This window comes from Hipposideros armiger, unplaced genomic scaffold (genome assembly GCF_001890085.2).
Source record: "Hipposideros armiger isolate ML-2016 unplaced genomic scaffold, ASM189008v1 scaffold_6, whole genome shotgun sequence".
Lineage (NCBI taxonomy): Eukaryota > Metazoa > Chordata > Mammalia > Chiroptera > Hipposideridae > Hipposideros > Hipposideros armiger.
The window spans coordinates 4,552,510-4,566,229 of NW_017731356.1; the positions used below are offsets into that span (position 1 = coordinate 4,552,510).

At 40.2% G+C, this 13,720-nt stretch overlaps 1 long non-coding RNA gene across 1 annotated transcript; it reads right to left on the reverse strand.

Annotated features, from left to right (window-relative positions):
• Positions 1 to 2,461: 2,461 nt before the first annotated feature.
• LOC109384970 (uncharacterized) lies at positions 2,462 to 10,014 on the reverse strand. The gene is made up of 4 exons (XR_002124533.1): positions 9,933 to 10,014; positions 9,718 to 9,814; positions 2,852 to 2,929; positions 2,462 to 2,544 (listed from the first exon to the last, which is right to left on the reverse strand). It is a non-coding gene; the product is annotated as an uncharacterized LOC109384970 (long non-coding RNA).
• Positions 10,015 to 13,720: the final 3,706 nt, after the last annotated feature.

The following is a 13,720-nucleotide window of genomic DNA, read 5'->3' on the forward strand; positions in this document are numbered from 1 at the left end:
CTTCCTACAAGAAAGAGGAGGAGAGAAGGTTATCAGAGGCAGAAATCCTGTCATTCAGCAAAGACAAGAGAGATAGTGTCTACCACTGGCATTAAGGTTGCACTTTATCAGCCCTTAGAGAATCTCAAAGGTCCCTGGGGCACTTTGTTTTGATGGAGGAATTTTCTTAGCTTCTGGGTTTCCCCAAGAGTCTCTGTCAAGTTTCCCTCGCTGTATAGTTGCCACAGCTGTCTCGCTGTCCACATGAAGTGAATTTTGTGGATCATCAGCGGTGTGATGCTATGTGCATTAGCTGAAATATAAGTAACTGGAATTTTTTCTACCCTTCACTTCCGGGTGGAGAGAAATTTGCTCCCCCGCTCTGCAATAAACAATAGCAACATAATTTCCAGTGTCCTGGAATGAGTAAACACTCAACCCAAGCTGGTTTAATTTCTGTGATCAATCTCTAAAATAGTTTTACTACAAATTGACCCTATTTGGGAAGTTGCAGCATGGTGCATTAGAGGAGCATATCTGACCTTGAATCCCTGGTCTATCATTTACTATCAATCTGACCTTGAGCAAGTCACTTGGGTGCCTGAGCCTCAGGTGCTTCATCAATAAGGCAGAGATTTTAATGTCAGTGTCACTGCATTTCTCATGATGAGCAAATGAACTGTTTGCAAAACATAGGATTCGTGTGCTTAGCACATGACAGCCATTCTTGTTATTATAGTTTTACTCTTTCAAATACTCACTAAAAAAAAATCCAGACATTAAAGAAAAAAAAAAGGTTCATTTAATTTCTTGATGCCTAAGTGTTGTTATACATAAAACAGTACTATTGGACTAGTTGAATTCCACAATTGTTTCCAGCTCGGGCTCTCTATGATTCAATAATAACTAGCATATGAATGAAGCAGATAGAGAAACTATTATTTTATACAGAACTTTAACAAACATTTTGATAGAAAATTAGGTGAATAAGAACACCACATTTCCCAGCATTTCGACCAAGAATTGTTCTTTAGGTGTTTGAGATTAAGAAGAATAACAAGAAAATTAAAGATGTTAACATGTTAAATTCCATTCCCTTTACCACAAATGTCATTATACCCCTCATCTGAAAAAAAAAAGGGGATGGGGATGATAATGTAATTAATTCTTTGTGTTGTTGCGAGGATTTAACTTTTAAATAAATGTAAATCATAAGCATAAATTCCTAGCATGTAAGAACGAAGTCAAGAGCAGCCGTTAGTATTAACTGTTATAACAAAGGCATTGCCAAGCACGCCCTGATCTTTGCATGAATGGCTCTTTTAGTCACTGATTCATTCAATCCATCAATATCTGTTGAACACACATTGTTTACCTGGCACTGGTCTAGTCACTGGGAACAGGGCAATGGTGGAGACAAAAACCTTGCTGTCCTTGCATTCTCAGCTCCACTCTCATCGCCGCCCAGAGCCCTTGTCAGAGCACTCAGTCTGGGTCACATCTCCTCATCCAGCACCACCACACTGTCACCCTTGCGGTCACTCTGCTTTATTTGATTCAAAAAATACTCATCACTGCCCCAAACTATCTTGTTCATATATTTCCTGCTTACCATCCACTCACTCCAGCCCAACCCCCACAGAACATACGTTCTATAAAGGCAGGGGACACGTCCTCTCATTTATCACCATGTTTCCTGAACAGGAATGGCTGAAATTCATTAGGTGCTTGCTCATTCAACTGAACTTTAATGGTGAAATTCCAGAGAAGAAAGTCATTTGAGCAACTCATTTGCTTTCCTTTGTTGGTTATGTTGATGTGTGGAATTTATGAAGAAACGCTAAAAGAGTGGAGATCATTAAATTTACAGAAGAGAAATAAAATTTAATCGTGGCCTTTAATAATCCAGAAGGTTCTGGTTCTGTGAGACCTATGTGCAAGTCACAGCCTCTCCAACCATGTCCTTGTCTGTCAACTGGGACACATGATGTCTGCTCTGATATCCCATTCTAGGGCTGTCATAGAGCTAGCATTAGGGCGCTGTTCTTTTCTGGGGGGAGAAGGGGGACAGTGGGCCACAGCGTGTTTTTCCAGGACCCATCAGCTCCAAGTCAAGTAGTTCCAATCTAGTTGTGGAGGGCGCAGCTCAGTGGTCCATGTGGGGATCGAACCGGCAACCTTGGTGTTGTGAGCACCACCCCCTAACCAACTGAGCTAACCAGCTGCCCCAGGGCCCTATTCTTTACCCCACGCTCGAACATGCATTTGTCCCGCAGCGTCTTACAACAGACCCTTCGAAGTACAGGAGGGCAGGGGCTATTTTCATTCTGTTTTGCAGAAGAGGATATTGATATGTAGAGAGTGACTCTGGGAAGGAAAGAAGCAATGAAAAGAGAGAAAGGGGGCAGAAGAAAAAGAAGGGTCATGTAGCAGAGTTGCAAGCTACTGTTGTTTATCACACACTCACTTTTGTCATCTCCTGTGGTCCTCTCAGCCATTGTCATCCCATTTTATAGAATAGGAAACTGAAGTTCCGAGAGTATAAGGTTATCCTCAGGTAGCCTACTGGTAGATAGAGACGGGCTGTGAGGCCACGTCCTCCAAGTTCAGACCCCACGCTATTCATTTTTACCATGTTGCTTCCAAGAAATGATCAAGGGCAAGAAATTTAGAAAAAGGGAAACATGCTACAAAAACACAATTAAAATCACTTAATCATTGTTAAAAAAAAAAGAATTATCAACTTTTCTATTTTCCAAGATTTGACTGAACTCTGGGGGGAAATGTAGATGGAGTAACATGAGGGTTAGCTATGAGGAAGAATTTAGTAATAGATCCAGTGTTTTCCCACTAATGAGGTTATGAGAGATACCTTTGGACTATGATTTCAAGATGTAATTCAGCCCTGACATCAAACTGTCCATCCTTCCAGAAGATTTTTAATGAGGGTCTGTGAAGACAAGGCATAGATGTTAAAGTTTCTCATTGTGATCATTATAAAATGGAACTATCTTTTTAAATTATAAAAGGCTATGGTTTTGCATAGTTTTTAAAATTCAGAAGTGAGTCATACAGAAAGTACCCCACAAACTCCTCTCATAAGCCCCTTCCCCAGAGACAATCATTGTTAACAATTTGATATAGTACTTTCTACACTGTATTTGTGCATATATAAACTTTATCTACCTGTGATCATTTCCTACATACTGTTCTCTCATCATTATTTTCACTCCATATGATAGACAATGTTCCAGGTCAATAAGAAAGTCCTACTGCCTTTTTTTTTTTTAGTAGTCCCATAGTGGATATATAACAATTATTATTTTCTTTTACTTTGTTTAAGAATTTAATACAGTAATCTTTTTGGAAGAAAAGTATATGGCTCCACCAATTTCTTCTCATGCTCCTGTCCAGTTTCAACTGTCCACAGTTTTGGTCATCCCTACCAAATACCCTACCATAGAGGTTTGAAACCACTCATTTCTTTCTTTCCCAGAAGCTTTGGTCCACTAATTCAGTGTATGTGACAAATATTGATATGAAATAAGTATTCATTTCTAGAACAAAAAAAGCCTCCAGGTAAAGGTCACACAGAATTTCACATACATTCACACAGAATTTGTGAAAAATAAATTTTTTTATTGCATGAGATTCAAAATCAATATCTTAAGGCCAGAGAGGTGACCACAATCTCACATGTGGCAGTACTTACCAATTCTTACAAACCAACTAAAGGAGTTTGGATTTTATCCTCAAGGCAATGGGAATTGGCGGGATATGGATGCATTTCTTAACTCGGGGTAGCGTGATCAGATAAATAATACAGGAAGATCTCAGTGGCTGAAGATAATGGTTTAGAATGGGGAAAAACCACGGGCAAGGAGGCCCAGTTGCTCATGAATGAAAAGTCCTTATTAGGGTATTAAGTGTTATACCTTATTAATACTGTACCTTTAATTTTTTAAGGTATTACATTATTAAGGTATTACATATAGTTGGGACAAATTGATTCTGGGCATTGATGTAATCACTGCTGACAGAAGTATAAATGCAAACTCTAGCTTTTTCATTAACAATGTCCCTTGCCCTCAATAAATTGCCACAGACACAACCTTCACTTCCAAGATGGCTTAATTACATGGCTGTTGATTGGAGGCCTCAGCTCCTTACTCTCTAGAGGGTTACTTGAATGTGTTCATGACATGGAGGCTAGCTTTCCCCAGAGCAAGCAATGCAAGAGAGAGGGCAAGGAGGAAGCTATGTGCCTTACAACCTAGCCACAAAAGTCACACAGTATCGTGTCCACCATATTCATTTCATTAGAAGTGAGTCACTTAGCTCATGCTATACTCAAGGGGGAAAAAATTGTCATCTCTTGAAGAGAGGGCTGTCAAAGAATTTTTGGACAAATTTTAAACTACCACTGGAGTCTAGTTTCAAATGTAGATTGATGCACGTGAGAGTCAGAGGCTGAGAGGAGCGTGAGACAAACTTCTCCAGGAATGCACAAAAGCTGAAGAAAGTTCTTCAGACTTTCATAGGCCATTGAGTTGGGAGGGTTCAAGTTAGTTTATCTAGACACCTGAGAGGCAGGAAGGCCAGTGGTATATATTTTTGTTACACTCTTAACCTCCACATGTTATCAAATGTGATATGGAGAGCATATGATCTAATTCTTTCCTGTTAGTCCTCATAGATTATGAGAACATAAGTACTTCATTATGTCCATGTATCCCAATTTTTAATTCCAACCAAGAAAATCTGGTACCTACATTAGCATTTGCGGAGGAGTGAGGTTCTGTGCCCTCCAGGCAGGATTAAACATATTTAATTTGGAGAAGGTGAACCTTAAAAATAGCCATCAAGCACCTGGATCCATTTTTTTGTTCAGGCTTCAGTGAAAGGTAGGTTTTGCTCATGTGTGTGTGTTTGCTTGATATTAGACTGAGAAATTACATTATCTAACCAGTTGGACAGTGTAGGGTACAGGCAGGAATAAATTTTACTTCTTATCACCACTGCCCCCCCCTTTAACCCTCTATAATTAATTCATTTATCCTCCCCTTGATGAAATCTCAAGCAGATCTCATAGCTTTCCCAATCAACTTCAGATAATAAAATGTTACTATATTCCATCTACTCTAAAATGACCCTGTGCTTCCATTTTAACATCTCATCTTAGAATCTCAGTGTCCTCTTATAATCATAATTGGAAAGTGTTGTTGTTGTTTTTTCCTTTCATTGTGGTATACAAAATAATAGAGCATCTTCTAGTCAATAGCATCTTAGACCCAATGAAATTTAGTAATCTCTTTCTTCAGGTATCAAAAAATTGAGTCAAGTATAGTCATCAAAACTCTATTTTCATCAAATTTAAAACTTCTCCCTTCCCTGAGCTTTGGCCTACTTCAGGCCTGAAAGTCTATAGTAGAAAAAGAAAAAATAGAGGTGATTAGATTTATCTCTATCCCTTATTCCTTCTTCTAGTTCACTCCCAAGCTGATGATTTGGGACCTTTCAAGGACTGGAGTGAAATGAGTAGAAATAAGTAAGGATAAATAGTACTATTTCACAGTATAGTTATATTTTCGTGTCAGTGTTTTCTCTATGAGGGATATTCTAAATGTCAATTCTCACTTTCTTAGAGTGGTTTTGTGGCTTGTTTAGACACAACTTTCATCACTGGCAATCTCTCGCCTCCAGTTCCTTTGACGTACGTGATGCCTCCTCCAGCTGACCACTTGCAACTTCCCCTTTAGCTACTGGTTTCTTACGGCCCACTCCACTATTGGGTTTTGTCCTCTCGTGTGGAGTCCCCTTCAGAACAACCCAATATGGTTCCCTCCTGGGTTCATGGGAAATTCGAGCATCCTTTGGCACTCCAGAGGCTAGAAGTTGTGGTGGATTCCAACAGAGACACTTGCCCTCACTCTGCCCAAAGTAACCGAGCTCAGGCCACCAGCTGTCACATTAGGAACAAGCCACGTAGAGGGCATGATGAAGGAGGAGGGTACGTTTACTGGTAATAAATAGGCCTAGGCCCATGAGGTTTCTCAGCACTATTGGCATTTTGAGCCAGAACATTCTTGGCTGTGAGGAGCTCTCCTATGCACCATAACATTTGTTGCAGCACCCCTAGTATATATTCACTAGATGCCAGTAGGTTCCCCTCCTCCAGTTATGACAAGCAAAAATGTCTCCAGATATTGTCAAATGTCCCTCTGGGCAAGGTGGGTGGGTGGCCTCAAAATCACGCCTAGTTGAAAATCACTGATCTAAGGTGATTTTAGATGGGAGTGGGTCTCAGGCAGTGATTCTCAAATGTATGCGATGCAGCTGAAGCAATAGTTAGAACAAAACATAGCTTTCAATGCACAGAAAAGAGGAAAGATAGAAGATCGATGATAATCTAAGTACCTATCTCAAAAAGCTAGAAAAACAAAGGCATATCAAACCCAAATCAAACATAAGAAAAAAATAGTAATGATAAAAGCAAAGATCAGCAAAATGTGAATAAGCATATAATAGAGAACAATCAACAAAGCCAAAACCTATCCTTTGAAAAAATTAAGAAAATGTATATATCCCTAGCAAGAATAATCAAGAAAAAAAAGCACACAATATTAATATCAAGCATGAGAAAAGGCACAGCACTACAAACCCTACAAACCTTACCATCATGAGAAGATGTTAGGAACAACCTTATATCAATGAATTTGAAAATTTGGATGAAATAGACAAGTCTTAGAAAATAAAAAATATTAAAACGGAAACAAAATAAAGTAGAAAATTCAAACAGTAATATATATATATATATATATATATATATATGTATGTATATATATATATATATATATGTAAAGAAATCGAATCTATAATTTAAAACCTCCCCACAAAGAAGTCTTCAGGCCTACATTCCCACACAGTGACCTCTTCCAAGCATTTAAGGAAAAAATAATACTAATATACTCAAACTTTTCCAGAGAATAGGAAAACATAAAAACACTTTTTAACTGGTTTTATAAAGCCAGCATAATCTTATTATCAAGAACATAAGGATATTAGAAAGGGATGAGGGAGAAGTTATAATCTTTTTATGAATACTAATTCAAAAATTCTAAACAAAATATGACCAAATTGAATCAAGAGGCATATAAAAAATAATGCATTATCAAAAAGTTAGATTTATTCCAGGAATGCAATGTTTAATATTCAAAAAATAGCATGATAACATCAATAAATCCATTAAAAAATGTAATGAAATTCAACTTATTCACAATCATCTAAAATTTAGAAAAACTGGGGCGGCCAGTTAGCTCAGGTGGTTAGAGCGCAGGCTCATAACACCAAGGTTGCTGGTTCGATCCCCACATGGGCTAAGAAGCTGCGCCCTCCACAACTAGATTGGTACAACTACTTGACTTGGAGCTGATGAGTCCTAGAAAAACACACTGTTTCCCGATAGAAATTTCTTTTTAAAAAATTTTTGTTAATTATATAATAATTTAGAAAAACTAGAGCAAATAGAACTTTCTCAATCTGATTAAAATATTTACAAAAATCCTACAGCTAACATAACACTTGATGGGAAAATGCTGAAAGTTTTACCCCTGAGATTGGAAATGAGGCAAAGATACCTGTTCAGCATTTTAATTCAACATGGTACTGGAAGTACTAGCCAATGCAATAAAACAATAAAAAGAAGTAAAGGTATTTTTAAAACTGCCATTATCGTAAATTAGGTATAGGAAAAAAATCAAAAAAAGGCTAGATGCTCAATTAGAATTCCTAATGAATTTAGGTCAGTATACAAAAAAAAAAAAAGCAATTGTATTTCTATAAATGAGTAACAATTAAAAAAATTGTTAAAAAGTACCATTGGGAGGTACTTGCAGCTATGATACCATGAAGAAGACAGGGAATCCTCTCCACCAAAAGAAAAAGAATATAAAATTGGACATAAGTAAAACATCCATTTCAGGGCTCTTGAAGTTGACTAAAAGCAGACCAAAAAATGAGGAGCATTTATTCTTGATAAATAGCTAGAGATTTACGGAAAAACACCTGCAGCCTTCTGACCTATGGTTGCTTTCAGTCTCCTCCCCACCCCCTATCAGCCAAACTGGCCAGAACTATGATTTCGCCAGTGTGGGAAAACCAGCTGCTTTGCCATCGAGGGGAGAGGCTTCAAATGGGACAAGGGAGGGAAGGGCGTTCATGGCTTTGTCAGTGGCAAACTCAGTAGAAAATGAGTGGGGGAAAACTGCTAGCCTGAGATCAAGGGCCTGGTTTGGGAAGCAGTGGGCAAGCTACAAATTTAACAGGAAGTTCCAGGAATTAAGAGAGCCATCATAGGAATACGATAAGTTTTCCAAATGTCTCTGACTAACTGATAAATTACACATCTGTGTTAGGGAGACACGAAGAAGACCAGGCTGCACCCCAAACCACACAGAGGTCTATCAGCAAAAAATGGAAGACTTACGAGCATGAGGCGGTGGGACATAATCTCTGTTCACATCACTGACTGACCACTAACATATAGACACACACAGGCAAGTCCTAGAAATCCAAAACAACAATAAGTAAAAAGCAATGGCCGAACACAAGAGGAATCAGGTTATGAAGCAAAATTCAGGGTTCCTACTAGATATTAAGGAAATGTTGAGTATTTCAATCAAGCGTTATAAGACATAAGTACACAAAAAAAAAGCATGCAAAGTAACAGAAAAACATGACCTATACTAGAAAGATGATAGATAGATAGATAGATGATAGATAGATGATAGAATAGATAGATATAGATAATGCAGTCAGTCGAAACTGACTCTGAGTGGGCACAGATGTTGGATTTACCAAATATAGATTTCAAAGTGGCTATAATATGTATGTTCAAAGCATTAAAGAAACTGAGTTCAAAGGATTAAACGAAATCATGATAATAATCATTCAACAAATAGGGAATCTCAATGAAGTAAATCTATCTGTGCTGTGTTAGGGTCACTGAGATTTAGAATTGTTTGTTATTGAACCACAACCAAGCCTCTCTTGACTGACAGTATATTCTTTCCAGCAGGGGCCTGAACCAAGGCGAGCCATGAAAAACCTTTCCAACTCTGCACGCTAAGCTTCTCTCATTTCTCCTTAGTTTGGTGTTTTACAACAGAACTCTACCTCACATATAATCGAAAACCCACGGAAGCCCTTAAATATATTCAACAGGCTTTTTGAACCATGTTATAAATATAGCATGAATATCCTAGAAATGTACCATAAATCCCTTCTGCCATGATGGCTATGGAACATCTAGGAGCTCTAGGATAAGACTGAGGTATACAGGCTGTGATATTAGCTCTGTCTCTAGGTGACAAAGTGACCCTCACCAGTCACCTAGATTCCCCAGCCTTACCTTTCTCATTATAGTGGGACGATACCCTGGTTAAACCTGAAAGATGCTAAAGGTCACCATTAGAAACCTTGGGAATCAATAATCTACAAATGCTTAACATCTTTTAAGTACTGGACTTGGTTATCCCCCCTCCTCAGTAAGAGAAGAGGGCGTCTGGGGGAGGAATATTTATATTCCAGACCCTCGGGAGCATCAGAAACTATGAGAACAAATGGGTAAAAGCTTTTATTAAAATTTAAGTTAAATGTACAAATATATGCATGCAATGAAGCATTTAAACGTGAACTACACCGATTGCTATGTTTGCTAACAAAAAGCAAGACACTTACCAAGATTTTCAAGAGCTCGCCACTCCTGCCTGGGACATTCATTCAATGTTGAGTACAAAGTTCCTATGTAAACTTTCCCTGGAATGGAATCTTCATCCTAGAAGCACGTAAAACACTGTATAGTAATTTATTCTACAAAATATATTTACTGTAGAAAATGCACACATTGTAAGTGAGCTGTGTGAATCAGACTCAGTACTACCTAACTCAAGTACCTCCTCTCTTAATTAGAAATATCTGCATTCCTGAGTCAAATTCCTCTCTTCACAGGCCACACAAAATACAGGTGCTTCCTTAAAGCCCATGTTTTGGGCTGAATTATGCCCTCAGATGCTGAAGCCCCAACCCGCGTATCTCGGAATGTGGCTGCATTTGGAGATACGGTCTTTAAAGAGCTAAAATGAGGTCATTACTAATGCAATATGACTGGTGTCCTTCTAAGAAGAGGAGATCGAGACACAGATATGCCCAGAGTGAAGACACAGGAAAAGACACAATCTATATAAGCCAAGAAGAGAGGCCTCAGAGGAAACTACCAGTTTATTCTCAGACTTCTAGCCTCCATAACTGTGAGAAAATAAATTTCTATTGTATAAGCGCCCTGTCTGTGGACTTGGCTATGGCAGCCCTGGCAAACTAATCAACCTGGTTTCTCTGACATCCCCAAATATACTGGTTCTTGGTGCCTCTGCCATCCTCTGGCTGCAACATCCAGGATTCTCAGCTTCCCTGGCTGACACGACAGAGAAAAACGATGCTGGACGGTCTCTCATAGGCAATCAAACTTGTCAACCTAGAAATAACGTGTTAGCTTTGCTCACAGGTCATTGGCCAGTACACACCTGGCCTCACCTACCCGCAAAGAGCTAGGGAAGTGGAACGTTCTCCTGTCCCTGGAAGAAGAGGACAGGAGGAGAAGGTATGGGAAAGTTCCAGAAGCTTCTCCAGAAATGACTCTCCATCTACCTAAACAGTAGACAGAAAATCCAGTTCTGCCGCCGAGCAGCCCATTAGAAAAAACACACATTCTTATACAGTTTTGAAAAACAAAATCCAAAATCTTAACATGAGCTTAAGGTGCTCACCAAAGCCCTGTGCCACCTGAACCTGCCTGCTCCCAGCCTCACCTCTTACCTGTCTTTCCCACATCCTGTGACACTGGATTTCCTCCCTGAGCATACCATGTGCGCTCTGGGCTCTTCTAGCTAATTATGACCCATCACTTGGGTCTCAGCCTAAGTATGCCTTTCGAGTCACCTTCCTAGCTTATGTTTCTCTCTGCCTTGTGCTCCCATAGCACTCTGAATTTTTCTGTTGCAGCATTCCTCATACTTCTAATTGTTCAACTATTTCTAAACATTGGTTTAATGTTTTCCTTCCCTCCTAAAGTATGTTTAAGAACCATGTCTAGCTTTTATCCTGAGAACATAGCACAGTCCCCGGCTCACAATCGCCGCTCAGTAAATATTGACTCACTGTATTAGTTTCCAACTGCTGCTGTAACAAGTGACCACAAACCTAGTTTCTTAGAACAGCACATATTTATTACATCGCAGTTCTTAAGGTCAGAAGTCCAACACAGGCGTCACTGGACTAAAATCCAGGTGCAGTCAGGATTGCATTCCTACTGGAGCCTCTAGGGGAGAGTCCATTTCCTGCCTTTTCCAGCTTGCAGAGGCCGTCCGCATTCCTGGGCTCACAGCCCCTTTCCAGCAATGGCCTCGCTCTGGCTTCTGTTTTCATCATCACACAGCCCTCCCTTGCTCTGACTCTCCTGACTCTCTTTCAAGAATCCTTGTGATTACCTTGGCCCACCTGGACGATAATCCAGGATAATCTCTTCAGCTCCAGGACCCTGACTTAATCACATCTGCAAAGTCCCTTTCACCATACAGGGTCACACATTCACAGGTGTGGGGTATTAGGACACGGACATCTCTGGAGGTGGGGGACTGTTCCTTATTCTGCCTCCCATGCTGATTGCCTCTTTATGCCTCCGCTCTCATGGAGACAAGCCTTACAACCCTGAGACGTGTGAGTTTTTTGTTCCCCATCTAAGGAGGCAGCTCAGTTCTCTGCCAAAGCCTCCACAGAGGAGGGTTCTGGTTATCTGGACAGTACTGATTGGAGGTCCCCAGAAGAATCTTACCAGGGCCTCCACCCATTTCCCTCTCAAGTCCACATACATTGCGCCACTCCATCCTCCTACGGGTGAGAAAATGAAAGTGTGAAAAGGGCAAAGCGCCCCATCTTTGACCTCCATCAAGTTAGAAGGAGCCAGATACAAAACCTCTCACTTTACACCCCAGTGAACAAATACGTGTTGAATGCTTCCCATTATACATGCTGGGGTACAGATGAGGTCCCCAACCATGTATTTACAGGTCCCCCAGGAGACACAGTTCCCACATTCACATGCCTTCCTGCGCTAGACAGAGAGCTCAGACATGTGAGGAAGCCAAGTGTGAGACGGTAAGGAGTGGTGATTATCACATTGGGCTGGAGGGTTGCTGTGCGCCCAAAGACAGTCAGGTTCAAAATTGATATATAGCACTGTGCTGGCCGAAGAAAACACGCCTACCCCTGAGATAGCATCCCCACTCGTCACCCACAGGGTAGCCAGCCACCCCGAAGGTATACAAATTGATGAAATATGTCAGATAGCAATAAGCTTTGCAAGGAAAATAAAACAGGCTTTTGTGATAGTAAATAACTAATGTAGAGAAGGGATGCTTTAGCTCTTCAGGGAAGGCCGCCACACCTCTGGGTCTACACCAAGAATTCCTAGAAACTCAGGTCTCAGATGAGGCATCGCTCTGACCTGTGGTCATGAAATCAAGCAACCCCAAATCCCACTTTGATGAGAAGGGCTATTAGAAAAAGCAGAAAGGTTGTCTCTTCTTTGGAAACTCTTACAAACCAAAAATAGAGTTGAAAGAGTCAGGTTTCAGCAAGTCTGGGCAGGATCTGATGAGGGACAGTTGTCTTAATAGCCAATTGTCCTTTCATGTTTCATAAGTATTCCAGAAACCACAGATGATAGACAGTTTGATCATTTGACGCTTCTGAGGCTTCTCTAGTACCTGACTTTGCTCCTTGTGAGAAAGTTAAGTCTAGCTGTGGTTTTTGTGTTTTTTTTGGTGTTTTGTTTTGTTTTGTTTTAACACATTTCACTTCTTCAGGTAGAAGTGAGTTCACATCCTGTCTTGCAGCTTTTTCCATGGTCCAAGCTGTATGATTTTAATATGTTTTGCACCTATTCTCAGTGAAATGTGGCATTTGTCTGGTGGTGTCTGGTTGCCAGTTGCTTTTGAGAGAGTTATTTCTAGCTTATGGGTCTGGCAATAAATGAACCCCTAAACGGAGTGATGATGACTAGGAATTACCATGAGATATGAGTAGGGATGCCCAGAGATCTCTAAATATGGCTCATAAGATGATGTAGCCTCCAAGGACAAAACTGTGAGCTCTGAGTGACTTTTATTACAAAAATACAAGTAACGCTCAAGCATCAGGACCTTTCAAATTCATAACTTTGCCCAAATGAACCTGTAGCCATGTACCTGAAAAAAATATATATCCCCAAATCTTGCAGGAATGTTTTAGCTATAAACCCTGAGCTAATACTAATTCCTAAGGATCCATAAAACCACTCGAGAATATTCCCGTCTGAGCAGGGACTTATGGGAATCAGGTGACAAACAGAGTTCTACCCCAACGTCACCTCACAATAGTCCCCAGGGAATTCCTTATAGGCTGTAATTATTCCTCCAATTTAAAAGAATAAAATTAGAATGGGTATCATGGCAGAATACCCTCCGTGACCCTGATCTTCAGAATAAGTTATCATTGTAGGAAGAACCCTGAGATGACCTTGGGGCAGCCCTTCCTCCCAAGCCAAACAGAACAAGAACAGCACCTCAGGCAACAAGTGGCAGGAGAAACCATGTCTAATATAGCCCCATTTAATCCCCCATGTTAGCGCATGCCAGAGACCAGTGGG